At 44.3% G+C, this 19,141-nt stretch overlaps 1 long non-coding RNA gene across 1 annotated transcript; it reads right to left on the bottom strand.

The window, feature by feature from the left end:
- Positions 1-4,803: 4,803 nt before the first annotated feature.
- LOC129644714 (uncharacterized) lies at positions 4,804-16,050 on the bottom strand. The gene is made up of 3 exons (XR_008710950.1): positions 15,893-16,050; positions 5,945-6,157; positions 4,804-5,157 (listed from the first exon to the last, which is right to left on the bottom strand). It is a non-coding gene; the product is annotated as an uncharacterized LOC129644714 (long non-coding RNA).
- Positions 16,051-19,141: the final 3,091 nt, after the last annotated feature.

Raw genomic sequence — 19,141 nt, 5'->3', positions numbered from 1 at the left:
TTGGTTATTTTTGTTTTTATATTCATTATTCTAGGGGGTGAATCCAAAAAGATATCATGGTGATTTATATCAAAGATTGTTCTTCCTATTTTTTTTTCATCTAAGAGTTTTATACTATTTGAGCTTATGCAGGAGACCTGGGTTCGATCCCTGGGTTGGGAAGATGAAAGGCTAACCACTCTACTATTCTGGCCTGGAGAATCCATAGACTGTATAGTTCATGGGGTCACAAGAAGTTGGACATGGCTGAGTGACTTTTACTTTCACTTTTCACTTTAGGTCATTAATCCATTTTGAGTTTATTTTTGTATACAGTGTTAGAGAATGCTCCAATTTCATTTTTTTACATGTGACTATGCAGTTTACCAGCACTACTTATGAAGACATTGTCTTTTCTCCATTATATATTCTTATCTCCTTTGTAGTAGATTAATTGATCATAGGTACACAAAAACAGTCAGTGTCAAGGTGTTCCTCCACCATACAGCCCCTTTGTCCACTTGCTGGAAATTTTATGTCCGTCTAGTGCTTAAAATGTCATGGTTTGCTGCATTTCTTCCTGCAGGGTGATTCAAACATCCATAAGGAACTGTCAGGAGAAAGTAAACTAGTCCCATTTAGAAAAATAATAATGGATTTCATAGGAGAAACTCAGGAATGAATGAATTTGTCTGAAAAATAAATAAATAAATGAATAAAAATAGAAGACCCTACTCTAGCTCTGTAGGTAAAATTTCCTTATTTTTATATCATTAACTTTTACACTATGAATCATTTTAACTATTAAATATAGATCACCTAGCTGGGGATTGACCTGACAGAGAATGGTTGGATGGCATCACTGACTCCATGGGAATAAGTTTGAGCAAACTCTGGGAATTGGTGATGGACAGGGAAGCCTGATGCAGAGTACATCATGAGAAACACTGGGCTGGAAGAAGCACAAGCTGGAATCAAGATTGCCAGGAGAAATATCAATAACCTCAGAAATGCAGATGACACCACCCTTATGGCAGAAAGTGAAGAACTAAAGAGCCTCTTGATTAAAGTCAAAGAGGAGAGTGAAAAAGTTGGCTTAAAACTCAACATTCAGAAAACTAAGATCGTGGCATCTGGTCCCTTCACTTCATGGCAAATAGATGGGGAAACAGTGGCTGACTTTATTGTGGGGGGGGGCTCCAAAATCACTGCAGATGGTGATTGCAGCCATGAAATTAAAAGTTCCTTGGAAGAAAAGTTATGACCAACCTAAACAGCACATTAAAAATCAGAGACATTACTTAGTCAACAAAGGTCCGTCTAGTTAAGCCTATGGTTTTTCCAATGGTCATGTATGGATGTGAGAGTTGGACTATAAAGAAAGCTGAGCACCAAAGAATGGATGCTTTTGCACTGTGGTGTTGGAGAAGACTCTTGAGAGTCCCTTGGACTGCAAGAAGATCCAACTAGTCCATCCTAAAGGAGATCAGTCCTGGGTGTTCATTGTAAGGACTGATGTTGAAGCTGAAACTCCAATACTTTGGCCACCTGATGCAAAGGGCTGACTCATTGAAAAAGACCCTGATGCTGGGAAAGATTAAGGGCAGGAGGAGAAGGGGATAACAGAGAATGAGATAGTTGGATGGCATCACCAACTTAATGGACATGAGTTTGGGTAAACTCCGGGAGTTGGTGATGGACAGGGAGGCATGGTGTGCTGAGGTTCACGGGGTCACAAAGAGTCGGACACGACTGAGTGACTGAACTGAACTGAAGATGCTGCTGACAAAGGAATTCTTACTTTTAATTTTTGTGTTTTTCCAGATTTCATTCATACTGAAATTAATGGGGAAAAAATCATCTTTCAGTTTACAACTGCAGGAATTGCTTTCCATGGGTAATTTCATATTTCTAAATATCACAGCATTTTAATTTTTGTAAATCTATACATACCACTAGACCATTCAGGTATGACCTAAATCAAATCCCTTATGATTATACAGTGGAAGTGAGAAATAGATTTAGGGGCCTAGATCTGATAGAGTGCCTGATGAACTATGGACGGAGGTTCGTGACATTGTACAGGAGACAGGGATCAAGACCATCCCCATGGAAAAGAAATGCAAAAAAGCAAAATGGTTGTCTGGGGAGGCCTTACAAATAGCTGTGAAAGAAGAGAAGCGAAAAGCAAAGGAAAAGGGGAAATATATAAGCATCTGAATGCAGAGTTCCAAAGAATAGCAAGAAGAGATAAGAAAGCCTTCCTCAGCAATCAATGCAAAGAAATAGAGGAAAACAGCAGAATGGGAAAGACTAGAGATATCTTCAAGAAAATTAGAGATACCAAGGGAACATTTCATGCAAAGATGGGTTCAATAAAGGACAGAAATGGTATGGACCTAACAGAAGCAGAAGATATTAAGAAGAGGTGGCAAGAATACACAGAAGAACTGTACAAAAAAAATCTTCACGACCAAGATAATCACGATGGTGTGATCACTGAGCTAGAGCCAGACCTCCTGGAATGTGAAGTCAAGTGGGCCTTAGAAAGCATCACTACGAACAAAGCTAGTGGAGGTGATGGAATTCCAGTTGAGCTATTTCAAATCCTCAAAGATGATGCTGTGAAAGTGCTGCACTCAATATGCCAGCAAATTTGGAAAACTCAGCAGTGGCCACAGGACTGGAAAAGGTCAGTTTTCATTCCAATCCCAAAGAAAGGCAATGCCAAAGAATGCTTGAACCACCGCATAATTGCACTCATCTCACACACTAGTAAAGTAATGCTCAAAATTCTCCAAGCCAGGCTTCAGCAATATGTGAACCATGAACTTCCAGATGTTCAAGCTGCTTTTAGAAAAGGCAGAGGAACCGGAGATCAAATTGCCAACTTCTGCTGGATTATCGAAAAAGCAAGAGAGTTCCAGAAAAACATCTATTTCTGCTTTATTGACTATGCCAAAGCCTTTGACTGTGTGGATCACTATAAACTGTGGAAAATTCTGAAAGAGATGGGAATACCAGACCATCTGATCTGCCTCTTGAGAAACCTATATGCAGGTCAGGAAGCAACAGTTAGAACTGGACATGGAACAACAGACTGGTTCCAAATAGGAAAAGGAGGACGTCAAGGCTGCATCTTGTCACCCTGCTTATTTAACTTATATGCAGAGAGTACATCATGAGAAACGCTGGGCTGGAAGAAGCACAAGCTGGAATCAAGATTGCCAGGAGAAATACCAATAACCTCAGAAATGCAGATGACACCACCCTTATGGCAGAAAGTGAAGAGGAACTCAAAAGCCTCTTGATGAAAGTGAAAGTGGAGAATGAAAAAGTTAGCGTAAAGCTCAACATTCAGAAAACGAAGATCGTGGCATCTGGTCCCATCATTTCATGGGAAATAGATGGGGAAACAGTGGAAACAGTGTCAGACTTTATTTTTTTGGGCTCCAAAATCACTACAGATGCTGACTGCAGCCATGAAATTAAAAGATGCTTACTCCTTGGAAGGAAAGTTATGACCAACCTAGATAGCATATTCAAAAGCAGAGACATTACTTTGCCAACAAAGGTCCGTCTAGTCAAGGCTATGGTTTTTCCAGTGGTCATGTATGGATGTGAGAGTTGGACTGTGAAGAAAGCTGAGCGCCGAAGAATTGATGCTTTTGAACTGTGGTGTTGGAGAAGACTCTTGAGAGTCCCTTGGACTGCAAGGAGATCCAACCAGTCCATTCTAAAGGAGATCAGCCCTGGGATTTCTTTGGAAGGAATGCTGCTAAAGCTGAAACTCCAGTACTTCGCATGAGGCCACCTCGTGCGAAGAGTTGACTCATTGGAAAAGACTCTGATGCTGGGAGGAGTTGGGGGCAGGAGGAGAAGGGGACGACAGAGGATGAGATGGCTGGATGGCATCACTGACTTGATGGATGTGAGTCTGAGTGAACTCCGGGAGTTGGTGATGGACAGGGAGGCCTGGCATGCTGCGATTCATGGGGTCGCAAAGAGTCAGACACGACTGAGCGACTGAACTAAGGAACTAATACATTTTCTGTCTTGGTGTTCTTCCCTGTGGCCTCAGTTGAGCCCACGTTACTAATGGCAGGTGATGTACTTTTACATTTATAGCCTTAAGTTGTTACAGTTGATTTGGGTGAGGGAAAGAGAGAGGAAGAGTCTTAAATGACCATTGGCATCTACAATGGACCCGGTGTGAGCAGTCTATACCCACTTGTAATGAGTAAACCCCTGAGATAAACAGGAGCATAATTTTACTCACTTCTTTTTAAGTAAAATCAGCTTGGCTCCTGAAAGCTCAATTCTCTTTGGCACCTACTCTTGCCACTCAAGGTGAACTCTATCACTGCCATTTTTAAATGCAGCAATTCAAGATTTAAACTTGGTCATTCCAAGCCTTTTCTCCAACCCCTTTCTCCCTTGGAATGATTTATGACAGTGGGTGGGGTTCATTGCCTTGCCAGCTGGAAGAGGCAGCTAGAAGTCAGCCTCCATGCCTGACTTCCTCTAGACCCAACTCAGGTCTCTAGGTCCATGAGCTCTGTCCCAGAATGCCCAAGTCCACCTTGGACAGAGGCAGGAGGCAGACAGAAAGGTGGCAGACAACTTTCGGTGGCTTTTTCCTACCCCACACACGGGAGCTCTTGACTTGGGCTCTCTTGGCTCATCCACTGGACAACTCAGCAGGTGCCTTGTTGGACATTATTGGGGTAAAATATAGTGAACGAGGCTACAGAGCAGTATCTCCAGCACCCACCAGCATTCCAATCATATCCACTTTCTTTCTGACTCTCCTCTTCACACCAGCTGGGTGAACGTTTTACTCATTTTATTGAAATATAATTTACATATAGTGCAGTTTGATTAGTTTTAACAAATGCATACACCTGTGTCAACTGTACACTTAACATTAGAATATTCTATCACCCAGAAATTTTTCTTATGCCCCTTCCCAGTCAACCCCAACCCCCAAGAAAACACTCTGGTGATTTCTACCATCAAAGATTAGTTTTGTGTGTTTAGAATTCCATGTAAGTGAAATCATGTAGTACATACTCTTTGGGGTCTGGCTTCATTCACTCAGCATCGCGTTGTTTTGTGCATCAGTAGTTTGTTCCATTTTGTTGTATTTTATGAATATTGTGCCCTTTGTTGGACCAGCTAGAATGGAGAGAGGAAGAAGAAAATTGTAAACACCACTCAGGCCCGCCTGAGTTGTGATAGAAACACAGTAATTTGAGCACTGCTTTTCTTACTTTGGTATAAATGTTTATGCATATATTAACCAGTTATTTCCCCCATCCCTCATTACCTTAATATCTATCATCAGACATTCAATAGCTGCTTAGCCTTTTATCTCAGTATTTAACTTACAGTATATCAAAGTAAGAGCATGACACAGCTTGAAAAGGAACAACATCACCTGGAGATGGATTAAGTGACCAATGAGTCTTTGTATCCTTTAGGGAATAATAATATGGGTGGGCCTCATCCAATCAGTTGAAGGCCTAAGTGGAACAAAAAGACTGGCCTTTTTGGTTGAGGAACTTTTGAAAAGAGGAAATTCTCCAGAAGATTGCCTTAAGACTCGGATGGTACCATCAGCTCCCCTGGGTCTCAAGCCTGCTGACACACCACAGAGTTTAGACTTCCCAGTATTCACAATCACGTGGGCCAATCCCCTGTAATAAACCTTTATATATAAACACACATATGTATATATAATAAATCTATACATACATCTATGTATAATAAGTATATTATGCATATACTTATTCAGTTCAGTTCCATTCAATCATAAGGGCGGTGTCATCTGAATATCTGACATATACTTATTACATACATAATATATATATATACACATATATTCTCCCATTGGTTCTGTTCCTTTGAAGAACCCTTACTAATACACTGACCCCCTGACCAACAGCCAATCCAGGCCACCTACCAGATGCAGAGGTGGCAGCCTGCCTTAGACGCCTCCACCAGGCTCCCTCCTCAGGTGACACCCCTGCCTTCTCATATTCCTTTCCAGCCCTTCATGGTCCACTTGTGCCAGTGTTTCAGAAGGTCTGGTGAGTGATGTTTCTCTGATCCTCCAACTCCTCCCTTCAAATCTTTACACCTTCAGCTTCTTCCACAATTGTGTACAGCCTTGTTCCTATAATAAATATTAACACTATTCTATAAAACTCATACTGTTCATGGGGTTCTCACTGAGTGCCGAAGAACTGATGCTTTTGAACTGTGGTGTTGGAGAAGACTCTTGAGAATCCCTTGGACTGCAAGGAGATCCAACCAGTCCATCCTAAAGCAAATCAGTCCTGGCTGTTCATTGGAAGGATGGATGCTAAAGCTGAAACTCCAATACTTGGGCCACCTGATGCAAAGAACTGACTCATTTGAAAAGACCCTGATGCTGGGAAAGATTGAGGGCAGGAGGAGAACAGGACAACAGAGGGTGAAGTGGTTGGATGGCATCACTAACTTGATGGACATGAGTTTGAGTAGGCTCTGGAAGTTGGTGATGGACAGGGGAGCCTAGCTTTCTGCAGTCCATGAGGTCATAAAGACTTGGACCCAACTGAGCAACTGAAGTAAACTAATAAAACTCAATGATTTTACTTTCATTATTGTACCATGAATTATACTATATAATTTAATGCAAAAGAAAGCATGCTAACATTCCCCAAATAGGTAAAGCATGAAAACTGTTAGTCGGCTCTCATTTCTTGTCTCATTCATTCATTCATTGGTTCATTTGTTCACTTGTTCACTCAGAGAATACTCAATACAGGCCAGGTGCTATTCTATGAGAGCAGACCTGAAATGTACCAAGGGCTCGTCAGGGTCTAGAACTCTGGCTAGAGAGGGAAAATTGCCAAGAGGAGGTTTCAGTTCAGTACAGAGAACTGACATTAAAACTGCCTATAAATGAAGAGCCTCTCCTTTCCAAGGTAATGAGGGTCTAGCTACCACAGAAATTAACAATTTACTTAACCAGTATGCTTCAGAAAGTATTGGCACATCAATCCGTGGTGTTTACATTTTCACCAGATTTACTTTTAAATTTTATATTCTGCGATTGTCTTGTATGCCATTTGTAAGATTCTATATGCTGTCCATATTCTGAGGTGACTATGAGATATAACAGAATTATGATGGTCTCCAAATTATATCACAGGAGAAAAGAACTAGTGTTTATTGCACACTGCATATACTCAGACAATTTTCATTGGTTATTTTATAATCATCCAAAACTCTAAGTTTTTTTATCCCCTCTGAGATCAGTAAGCTATAGTGACTTGTCTAAACCCCTCAGTTTCTAAACAGAAGAGCCTGAAGTCTGTCTGCACCCAAGAGTCCTTGTTTTTTCTTTTATGTTATATCACATTAAGGTTCAGTATTAGTATGTGGAAAACTAATAAGATTATCAATTATATGCAATTGCATAATTTTCAAGTATATTCTTAATGAATGCATACTTTGTATACTAGAACACATATCTTATTTCATGTATTAAATTAGTTCCATAGCATCAGTTATCAATGTTTTGCCTCTTCTGATCACTCCAGTCCCTTACCTTCCCACTTAATCCTCACAATAACCCTGTAAATACAGTTATTATTAATATTTAGCCTATTATTAATATTTACAGATGAGAACAATGAAAATCAGAGAGGCTGAGAAATATATCCAGAGCCAATATATCAAGGCTAGAATTCAAATTCTATTATATTCTGATGTTGAAGGCCATTCTCCATACTCTGGGTCCCCTGGGGTTAATTTCTGCCATGGGCAGGGGCTGAGGGGTGAATTTTGTTTACTGTATTTTCCAAGATGACTCATTCTTCCTCCTACATGTCCCAGTACTGTTTCTCCCTTCTTCTCCCTCCAGAGGCTTCTATAAACAGCTTCTTGTTCATTTCTATGCCAATTTCTACTTTCAGCCTCATTCAAACATTTGGAATACTCACCTCAACAAGGCACTGGTTGAGCAAATAAAAAGAAATCTTTTCGTATACTTAAATTGTGATGGATGACACAAAATTCCATTCAGTGCAATTTAGGTCTTCTAAGATATTTCTTTTATTTTGCCCAACCATGCACTCATAACTAGATGATTTTGCTTCTAGGTATGATAAAAATCCACAGAGGATTTCATTTTGCCTTTAAACTATAGCTGGTCATTGCTATTTGAGATGTTTAAGGCAACCAGGTATATAAATAGCCTCATCTACAATTAAGGGAAAGATGAGTGTACCTTTGTAATATTAATCCTGGGATAGACACAGCCTCATCTGCTATTTCCACCAGTTATCAACAACAGCTCTAAAGCAGAAAAATAAAATGGAATATAATTGCTTTTCAGCTCACTACAGGAAAAGGAAAGCTACATTAGTACATATGATTCATATAAAAAGAGAAACACACACACAGTGGGAGAGAAGGAAGCTAATATTTGTTAAAGGTTTAATATATACCAAGAGCTTCACATATCTTACAACGTCCCTATGAAATATCATTTCCTATTCTTAATTTCATATTATAAAGGAAAGAATTGATCCCAAAAAACAAACTCAGCTTGATAAATCCCTCCACCCCAAAAGTCCAGGCTTTTCTCACTATAATACATTGACCCTGTGTACAATCTGATGCAAATTTCTCTTAAAAACTTGGAACTTGTTATATAAGATGTCATTTACCTTCCTGTGCTTCAGAATGAAGATAAAGTCATGAACCAGAGTCATCAGAGCCTCTGCTCTAGTGTTTATTACTGAGTTTACAGGCACTCTCATGCTTTAGCCTTGACAAATTTGTTCAGAAACCCTGAAGTTTATGAAGAAAGTGAGTAGACAAAACTGTCCTCCCATTTGAAACACTAGAGGACTTCTAGCTATCTGGAGATGGTGTCTGTCATCTCGCCAATTTGGGGTGCAATGCCTTGCCTTCCCTCCTCCTTGGGATAGAATTTTTCTAGGGCTGATGCTTTTGACAAAGCTGTTTATTATTCAAGGTCCCATTCCCTCCCTGGACCAAGGTGAGATACACCAAAGCCAGGTTCTCCCCACTCCTACTCAAGACTCAGATTTTGTGTGGCTGCAGCTAAGTCACGTCAGTCGTGTCCAACTCTGTGTGACCCCATAGACGGCAGCCCACCAGGCTCCCCCATCCCTGGGATTCTCCAGGCAAGAACACTGGAGTGGGTTGCCATTTCCTTCTCTAATGCATGAAAGTGAAAAGTGAAAGTGAAGTCGCTCAGTCGTGTCCGACTCTTTGTGACCCCATGGATTGTAGCCCACCAGACTCCTCCGTCCATGGGATTTTCCAGGCAAGGGTACTGGATTGGGGTGCCATTGCCTTCTCTGCAGATTTTGTGCAGGCAGATTCAACAAGAGAAAACAACTGAAACAATAGATTTAACCCAAAGATGCCCCCATAGACACTGCCTATCACTTCTCCAACTCTGCTCAGAGTTTGTCCTGCTTATGACTTACTTTATCCTTTCCTCTAGTTCTGTGGGCATCCCATATCTTTCCAATACATTTCCCCTTTATTAGCTACAGTCATTTTCTGCTGCCAGCTACCTAAGTCCCTGAAATGACAAGCCATCCAAGCCTTGAACTATGATGCAGGGCCGCAGTCATGTTCTCCCGTCACAGCCAACGCTGAGCTCCGATGCCCCTTCTCTCCCGGATGCCCAACTCCTTTCACCTGTGTTTGCAGGTGTGCTCTTCCCTTATCGATTCGCCATCGTCAGCTGAGCCCACTGAAAAAAATGGTCATGATTCACAGTAGCTCAGATTGTATCCCCTACTGAAAGAGATGATCATTCTGTAGGAAACCCAAGAAACTAGACAATGTTGTAAACAAGGAAAAGTGGGATCACACATGCACTAAGGAAAAGAAAGGAAAATACCTACAGGTCCATCTAGTCAAGGCTATGGTTTTTCCTGTGGTCATGTGTGGATGTGAGAGTTGGACTGTGAAGAAAGCTGAGTGCCGAAGAATTAATGCTTTTGAGCCGTGGTGTTAGAGAAGACTCCTGAGAGTCCCCCTGGACTGCAAGGAGGTCCAACCAGTCCATTCCGAAGGAGATCAGCCCTGGGATTTCTTTGGAAGGAGTGATGCTAAAGCTGAAACTCCAGTACTTTGGCCACCTCATGCGAAGAGTTGACTCATTGGAAAAGACTCTGATGCCGGGAGGGATTGGGGGCAGGAGGAGAAGGGGACAACAGAGGATGAGATGGCTGGATGGCATCACTGACTCGATGGATGTGAGTCTGAGTGAACTCCAGGAGTTGGTGATGGACAGGGAGGCCTGGCGTGCTGAGATTCATGGGGTCGCAAAGAGTCAGACACGACTGAGTGACTGAACTGAACTGAACTGAGACTGTTCTATAAAAACCTGTTCTAGCACAATCTATAACAGTTACTGCCTTGTCATGTGAACAATGTCATCCCGGACAATCTGCCCCAGAATATTTCCCTAGTTTATGAAATCTCACACCCAGGGAATCCCTCTATGTAGATTCTTAATTACTGAATACTTTACTTAAGATTATGACAACTTATACTTGGTCACTTCCACACTCAGATGTGCCATGCACATGCGTGCTCAGTTGTATCCGACTCTTGGTGATCCCATGGACTGTAGCCCACAAGGCTTCTCTGTCCGTGGGATTTCCCAGGCAAGAATACTGGAGTGGGTTGCCATTTCCTCCTCCAGGGGATCTTCCTGACTCAGGGATCAAACCTGAATCTCCTGCATCTCCTGTATTGACAGGCATATTTTTTACCACTGAGCCACACTCAGTGTATTGGGGTTTAATTCAAATTTTTTAGAAGAAAAATCTACTAATATTAAAAATCTACACGTCATCTACCCTTTCACTACTAGGAGCAGGTGTTATTGCAGACTACTCAGAGAATGAATTTTTGGGATCTGAGTCCATCTGCTTTATCTCCTGCTGCTGGTTATCATGTTAGCCCATAGATAGTAAAATTATAGCGAACCACCGCAAGCCTCACCACCTTGCAGATGTTTCATTATTCAATTAATATCTGTCCATTTAATCTGCAGGTGAATAAAGGACCGGAGACAGCTGTATTCCCTCAGGGGCTTCCAATTAAAAAGGATTAAGAGCATATCTATACCCTAATTGTCCCCAATTTCTCAGCATAATCATGTTTTACTCCATCTAAATATGTCAGCTACAGAACTATCCTATAAATAGTCATGTTTTCAGAAAGACTCAAATCAGATAAGAAAATATGCATTTGCAGAGTCAGATAAAAATAGTTTAGGATGAGGACACTAAGATACAGATTCTCACTTTTGTACCTGTGAACACACACCCCCTCATCTCTGCTCAATTATACTTCCCTATCCTTTGAGCACAAGTCATTCACTTCCTCATGAAAGCTTCGGTGGCCCACCGACCTCCTGATACATCCCCACTCCAGGGGTCCATTCATCCTCTGAAATTCCAGGAGTTTCTCAGGGTACTTAGCATAGTTGGCCATACACATTCTGACCTCTAGGGGAGCCCAAGGCTCCTCTTCTCCCATTCGGACCCTGCTAAGGTCCAGTTCAGTCACCCAGTCGTGTCTGATTCTTTGCGACCCCATGGACTGCAGCACGTCAGGCCTCCCTATCCATTGCCAACTCCTGAAATTTACTCGGACTCATGTCCATTGAGTCGGTGATGCCATCCAGCAATCTCATCCTCTGTCGTCCCCTTCTCCTCCTGCCCTCAATCGTTCCCAGCATCAGGGTCTTTGCAAATGAGTCAGCTCTTCGCATCAGGTAGCCAAAGTAGTGGAATTTCAGCTTCAGCATCAGTCCTTCCAATGAATATTCAGGACTGATTTCCTTTAGGATGGACTGATTGGATCTCTTTGCAGTCCAAGGGACTCTCAAGAGTCTTCTCCAACACCACAGTTCAAAAGCATCAGTTCTTCAATGCTCAGCTTTCTTTATAGTCCAACTCTCACATCCATACATGACTTCTGGAAAAACCATAGCTTTGACTAGACGGACCTTTGTTGGCAAAGTAATGTCTCTGCTTTTTTATATGCTATCTAGATTAGTCATAGCTTTTCTTCCAAGGAGCAAGCGTCTTTTAATTTCATGGCTGCAGTCAGCATCTGCAGTGATTTTGGAGCCCCAAAAAATAAAGTCCAAGGTAAGGTCCAAGGATGTAATAAAGCACTGAAGCACAGTTGGGCCACAGAGCTGATTACGGCACAGAGAGTGATGCTTTGCTGGAGGAATAAAAATGAGGTGAGTGGGATGCTTTGAGAAGGATTTCCTTCCCACGTTTGTGGTGCGAGCTAGTAAGCCTTTGGAGCCATCTTGACCTACCTCTAGTCTGTGTCCACATTTACAAGGTACAGGGAGTTCCTGAAGCTGGGTATGTTCATTCTGGACACTCAGGGCAAGCCCGGAAAGTTTTCTTGCGTTTCCCAACACCTGAAGAGTTGCCTGCCTTCGTGGACTCGTGGCCGCTTCCTCCATCTTCACAGCCAGCAGCATAGCACCATCAACTCTCTCTCACTCTGATACTCCTGACTCCCTCTCAGGAGGACACCTGTGATTGCATTTAGGGTTCACCTGAGCAATCCAAGACAGCCTTCCCACCACAGGGTCCTCAGCTCAACCACAACTGCAAAGCCCCTTGTGCCGTGTAAGCTTAAGTCACAGGTTGCAGGGATTCAGACATAGATATTTTGGAAGGCCATTATTCTACCTACCACACTGCCTCCCCCACCGCCTTGCTGTCACACACACACACACACACACACACACACACACACACACACACACACACACGTGGCTATGTAGCCACATTAGACATTTACGAAGGGCCCCAGTGCTGAGATGGAAGGGATTTTTTTTAGCGTATTTAGCCCTGCTCCCGCTACAGAGGCACTGGGAGAGCACAGGAAAACCAGCACCCCCTGCACCTTCCAGGAGGAGCAGGAAGAGCATCTCTGCCTTATTTTTAGGGCACCAGCCCTCAGACAGCAGCAACCTCCTCCTGGTCTCTTATACTAGGGTTACGGCTGCAAAGCTCAGTTGAAAACGCATGAATCAAATCATCATACGTGATAGAAGTGACTCTAAATTATTCCTTGGGGCCAATATGAGTTTTTATATAAAGGATTGCCTCAAGTTGAGTGCACTCACATTATTTTATTAAGCTCGGGATCCTGCATCCCACTCAGAAAGCTACTGCCCCACTTTGACTCAGCCCCAAAGATGAAGGACATCAGCCCCAAAGATGAAGAAGCACTGGGACTCCTCCCCAGAATTCTTGTTTAAAATAAAGGGATTGAGGAGAACCGAGGAGACACAAAGAACAGATGAGATGAGAGACCAGGAAATAAGAGAAATATGATGAGTAAAATTTTCCAGTAGGGTTCCCTAGGAAACAAACGGGCAAAATTTGCAGCATGTTTACCTGGGGAATGAAATGCATTGGCAGTCAGAGGGAGGGGGAAAGGAGAATGGAATAAAAAATACACCAAGTAGAAAGTGGACCTTTACTTATAAAGTCCATTCTGCCCACTGGCAGGGACTATCTCCTGATGCTGCATGGAAACTGGGACCAAGAACCAGATGAGGGAGGGAAGGAGAACAATTTATCTGCAGGCTCATTCCTGCCTCCTGCCTCTTGTTGGTCCAAGTTCACCCACATTGTGTCACCTGGCCCCTCCGGGCAGCAAATCTCATGTCATCAGTCCCTCTTCTTAGTTCTGAAGCAACAGACCCGGAACAGAGCAGTGTCCTGCAAGTCTGGTCTTGACCAGCTCCAAGTCCAAACTCAGTGACCCTCTGTCTCTAGGGCCACCTTTGCAGGACAGACACGGGTCAGGGCTTGGGACCGCAAACTGCCCTGGCCTAACTCTTTGGTGACTACCTTCAGGGCTTCAGCTATTTAAGATAACTCTTTCCCAGAAAAACTAGGCTGTGTCTCCATCTTGCCCCTTCTTGGCCATGGGGCTGTCTCTGCATCCCTGGAGCCTGGAATCTGCCCTGGCTCTTGCTTCCATGAGCACATTGGCGGTCACAATAGCCGTGCTGTAGAGCCATGGCCAAGGTGAGCCAGGAGCCCAGAGAGCTCTTCCCACAGAGGAAGTTGTAGCCTGAGACATATTGAAAAGAGAAAGTAAAAATACAGCACAAGGGAATCTGAAGCTTAACAAATCAGAAAAAAAAAAAAAAAACACATAAATTGGACTTGATACAAACTCTTAAGTTCAGGATAATTTTTACATAATTCTAAATTATAATGGGGGCTTCCCAGATGGCTCAGCAGGTAAAGAATCTGCCTGCAGTGTAGGAGACACAGGAGATGCGGGTTCAATCCGTGGGTCGGAAAGATCCCTTGGAGAAGGAAATGGCAACCCACTCCAGTATTCTTACCTGGAGAATCCCATGGATGGAGGAGCCTGGAGGGCTATCGTCAAAAGGGTTGCAAAGAGTCAGACATGACTGAGCACACAACTGTAATGTGGAGACTAAGCATTTTGAGATTTCAGCGGAAGGAAAAAAATCCCCAAGGCCAAGGACTAGGAGTGAGTGAAAGTCACTCAGTCGTGTCCCACTCTTTGCTACCCCAGGGACTATACAGTCCATGGGATTCTTCAGGCCAGAATACTGGAGTGGGTAGCCTTTCCCTTCTCCAGGGGATCTTCCCAACCCAGGGGTCGAACCCAGGTCTCCAGCTGAGCCACAAGGGCAGCCCATCAGCCCAAAGAGAACACCATCCGAAAAGAAACAGTTCTCAGGCTGAGCCATGAAGGAGAGACTATAATAACAATGACCGTTATTTTGCTATCACATGAATGCTCCAGGCACTGCACTAGACTCTTTCTATAAGCTATTCCATTTACCCGACTGCTTTTTCCAGGTGAGGTAAGGATTGTTACCTTATTACACAAGCAAGGAAAGTGACACACACTTAGTGAAGGGTCATTCAAGGTAGCAGGAAGAGCCTAATAAGGTAGAGTAGAGAGTTCATTAAGGAGAAAAGAAAAAGATACTTTTAAGAGAACAGTAACTCCCAGACTCAGGAGGGTCTTCAGAGCCAGGCTGTCAAGTTGGGCTGTTATTTGGTAGCCCTGGGGCCAGCAGGGGAGGGTCATCTGCTGAGGAATGACCTATGTACACGTTTTCAGAAGATATTCCTTCTATAGTCAGCACTTCCCTGGTGGTCCAGTGGCTCACACTCTGCACTCCCAGTGCAAGGGGACCCAGGTTCCATCCCTGGTCAGGGAATTAGATCCCACGTGCCACAACTAAAGATTCCTCATGCCACAACTAAAGATTCCTCATGCCACAACTAAGACTCAGCACAGCCAAATAAAAATAAATAAAAGAAGAAGATAATCCTTCTGTGGTAATAAGAAGGGTGGTGGGTATTCAGTTGCTTCCATCTTGTCCAACTCTTCGGGACCCTCTAGACTATAGCCTACCAAGCTCCTCTGTCCATGGGATTTTCCAGGCAAGAATACTGGAGTGAATTGCCATGCCCTCCTCCAGGGGATTTTTCTGACCCAGGGATCAAACCTGGGTCTCCGACATTGCAGGCAGAGTCTTTACCCACTGAGCCACCAGGGATGTCCCAATAAGAAGGGGGGCAGAGACAACAAAGAGATCGTGAGACTTCTGCAGTCCATGTGGAAGAAGGCAGGGCACTGGCAGGTTTAACACCTTGACCGTGAGTGACAAGGTGGCGGAAAGAGTGAACCACAGCCCCGAGGTTCTTCTGGGAGCAAACATAGACGGGTCAGGGCCACTGAGGAGGACCTCATTCCTCAGTCATCATCTGACCTGCCTGTGCACACACAGGGCCCTGCAAAGCTCCTGCCCCAAGACCTTACTCACCCAAATGCTGCAGACAAAGGCGAAACTTGCCAACCGCTGTGAGGAAGGGGCCCATTCCCAGACGCGGAGGGTGCATAAGGCATCAAGAGCAGCCCCTCCTTGTTATCCGCCTTCCTTTCAAGTCACGGAGTGATATCACTTGGCACTTGAATTTTCAAGGAGCACTTAGAGCTTCCCAGGTGCTCTTGCTAATTACCGCAGAACCACAGGGAACTGGGAGGAGCAGCAAGAGTAAGCATGCCAAAGTCAGTGCAGGCGGCTCGGCACTAAGTGGCTGAATGAAAATAAAATGCGCGTGACCTGCTGCTCAGCCGCGTTGGCCTCACCTGCCCCAGTGCAAACAGGTGAGCTGCGGATTCTCTTTCATCCGGCGAAATGAGCAACTCTTAGGATATGATGACCAGCCTGGGATGGGAGAAAATTTAAATTTATGATAAATGAAGCATGCAACTCTACACGCAGATACTTACGGGAACAGCAGACTTCTGAGTGCTGTGTCATTGTGTGCTAAGTAGCTTCAGTCGTGCGCGACTCTCTGCGACCCCAAGGACTGTAGCCCACCAGGCGCTTCCGTCCATGGGATTCTCCAGGCAAGAATACTGGAGTGGGTTGCCCTACCCTCCTCCAGGGGATCTTCCCCACCCAGGGATCGAACCAGCATCCCTTACATCTCCTGCATTGGCAGACAGGTTTTTCAGCACTCTTGCCAGGTGGGAAGACCTTTGCATCATTGTAGGGACCTAAATTTTCCTGGAAACCCAGACAAGGTTATCACATGTCATTTCTCCTTATTTGCCTGTAAGGAATGGTGTCAGGCGGTGTCTTAAGTAATTGTCTTTCAGAGCAACAGGTGACTGGATGGGGTTGCTGGTAGCCTTCTTGGGACCTCAGAGGGACATGAAAAGAGATGAACTAGGGAGTGAGGGAACTAGGTCAAGCCCTGAGACATCCTTGGAGCCCCTGAATCCTGCTTATCTACCCTTGAGCTTTGCAGTTAAGTGCGGGAAACAGGTTCTCTTTTCTTTGAGTTGATCAGCTTTCATTTGCAACTGACGAATTCTGAACTCTAAACACCCCAGATCTGGGGCTTCCTTGGTGGTCCAGTGGCTAAGGCCCTGCGCTCCCAGTACAGGGGGGCCTGGGTTCGATTCCTGGCCGGGGAGCTAGATCCCACGTGCTGCCACTAAAGGTCCCAAGGGACGCAACTAAGGCCAGTGCAGCCAAATAAACAAATAAAATGCTTTCAAAAACCCAAACCCCAAGAATATAAATAACTGACGCTGTCTGTGAGAACAGCCTGAAAGCCAATATTCATTTGATTAAGAATACCTCTCATTTTGTGGTTTTAAAATTAGACAAAGAAAAAGTGAGAGAACAAAGCCTTCATTTACTTGTGGCACAGTTTCCTATGACTTCACACCCCAGTACAGGCTACTAAGGCATTGAGCTATTCCATCTTTGGAGCTCAAAGTCAGTGATTAAATCGGACTCCTATCCGCATCTCTAAACCATTCCTCTAGGCTTCGGGGAAATGCTGTACAAAATAATAGTGTTGTTGACATGAGAGAGCAGAGTGTACGGAACATCAAGTTAACTAGGTAAGAACATTGCCTCACGTCCTGAAACAGGGACCAAACCACATTCCTCTTCCCTAGAGGGACCAGGCTGCAGACAAAAGGTATAATGATTTGGGGTTGGGGGGGAGGTTATACAGCACTTTATGGGTTTCCCAGGTGGCTCAGTGGTAGAGAATCTGCCTGCCAACACAGGAGATGCAGGAGACGCAGGTTCAATCCCTGGGTCAGAAAGATTCCCTGGAGGAGGAAATGGCAACCCACTCCAGTATTCTTGCCTGGAGAATCCCATGGACAGAGGAGCCTGGCAGGCTACAGTCCATGGAGTTGCAAAGAGTCGGACACGACTGAGCATGCATGCATACTTATAGTTCATAAATGCTTTCTCATCTACTTTGTCATTCCACATCCCTAGCGGTAGTCTGGGACAGAATGGCATCCTGCCTTGTTACAGATGAGGAAACTACAGCTCCAAAAAGTCAAGAGACCAAGCAGCTCTCCTTCCAAAACAGCACTCATTCCTTTAAAGCACAACTGATGAATCTCACTTCTGCATGTTTGGCCTCAAAAAAGAGAACAATGAAGACTTGCCTCTACTCAGATATCTCCCAAGTCAATTTATAAAGGCCTTCTTCTTTTTTGATGGGATTGACTACATGTATAGGTGACAAGAGCAGGAGGAGAAGGGAGCAACAGAGGATGAGATGGTCGGATGGCACCATCAACTCAATGAACATTGGGTTTGAGCAAACCTTGGGAGACAGTGAGATAAGTGCAATTGTGTGGTAGTTTGAGCATTCTAGTCAAGGCTATAGTTTTTCCAGTGGTCATGTATGGATGTGAGAGTTGGACTGTGAAGAAAGCTGAGTGCCAAAGAATTGATGCTTTTAAACTGTGGTGTTGGAGAAGACTCTTGAGAGTCCCTTGGACTGAAAGGAGCTCCAACCAGTCCATTCTAAAGGAGATCAGCCCTGGGATTTCTTTGGAAGGAATGCTGCTAAAGCTGAAACTCCAATACTTTGGCCACCTCATGCGAAGAGTTGACTCACTGGAAAAGACTCTGATGCTGGGAGGGATTGGGGGCAGGAGGAAAAGGGGACGACAGAGGGTGAGATGGCTGGATGGCATCACCAACTCAATGGACATGAGTTTGAGTGAACTCCGGGAGTTGGTGATGGACAGGGAGGCCTGGCGTCCTGTGATTCATGGGGTCGCAAAGAGCTGGACATGACTCAGTGACTGAACAACAACAGATGACAAGGGAATCAGGCTAGGCTATGAGTCCATAGGTGGGAAAGGGTCTGTCCCCAACACCTACCATCCCAGAAACTGGAGCAAGAGAGCCTTTGATTCCATAATTAGAGATTAGCTTCTGTGCCACCTGGGCTACTGGGTGACAGCAGGCAGTAACTCAGCATGACCACGACAGACCCGCACAGCCTCCTCCCCAACCTTGCACACCGACCTCCCTGCAGCCTCCTGCCTCACTCCTCCCTTTCCTCCTCCCACCTGCTCCCAGTTAGAACCCTCCTACCAGCAGGAGGGTGAGTGAGGAGGAGAATAAAAACTACAGGGCCCCAGAGGGTTGGAGTGTCTGTGCTTTGGGGAGGGTTGGGCAAAAGGAGGAATGAGCCAGGTACCCCATAGAGCAGGGGCTGCCTTCTCACCATCATCT

The sequence above is a fragment of the Bubalus kerabau genome, chromosome 2 (genome assembly GCF_029407905.1).
Source record: "Bubalus kerabau isolate K-KA32 ecotype Philippines breed swamp buffalo chromosome 2, PCC_UOA_SB_1v2, whole genome shotgun sequence".
In the NCBI taxonomy this organism is placed as follows: Eukaryota; Metazoa; Chordata; class Mammalia; order Artiodactyla; family Bovidae; genus Bubalus; species Bubalus kerabau.
Note: the sequence above shows the minus strand (reverse complement) of the source record. Positions and strands in the feature narration are given on the sequence as shown.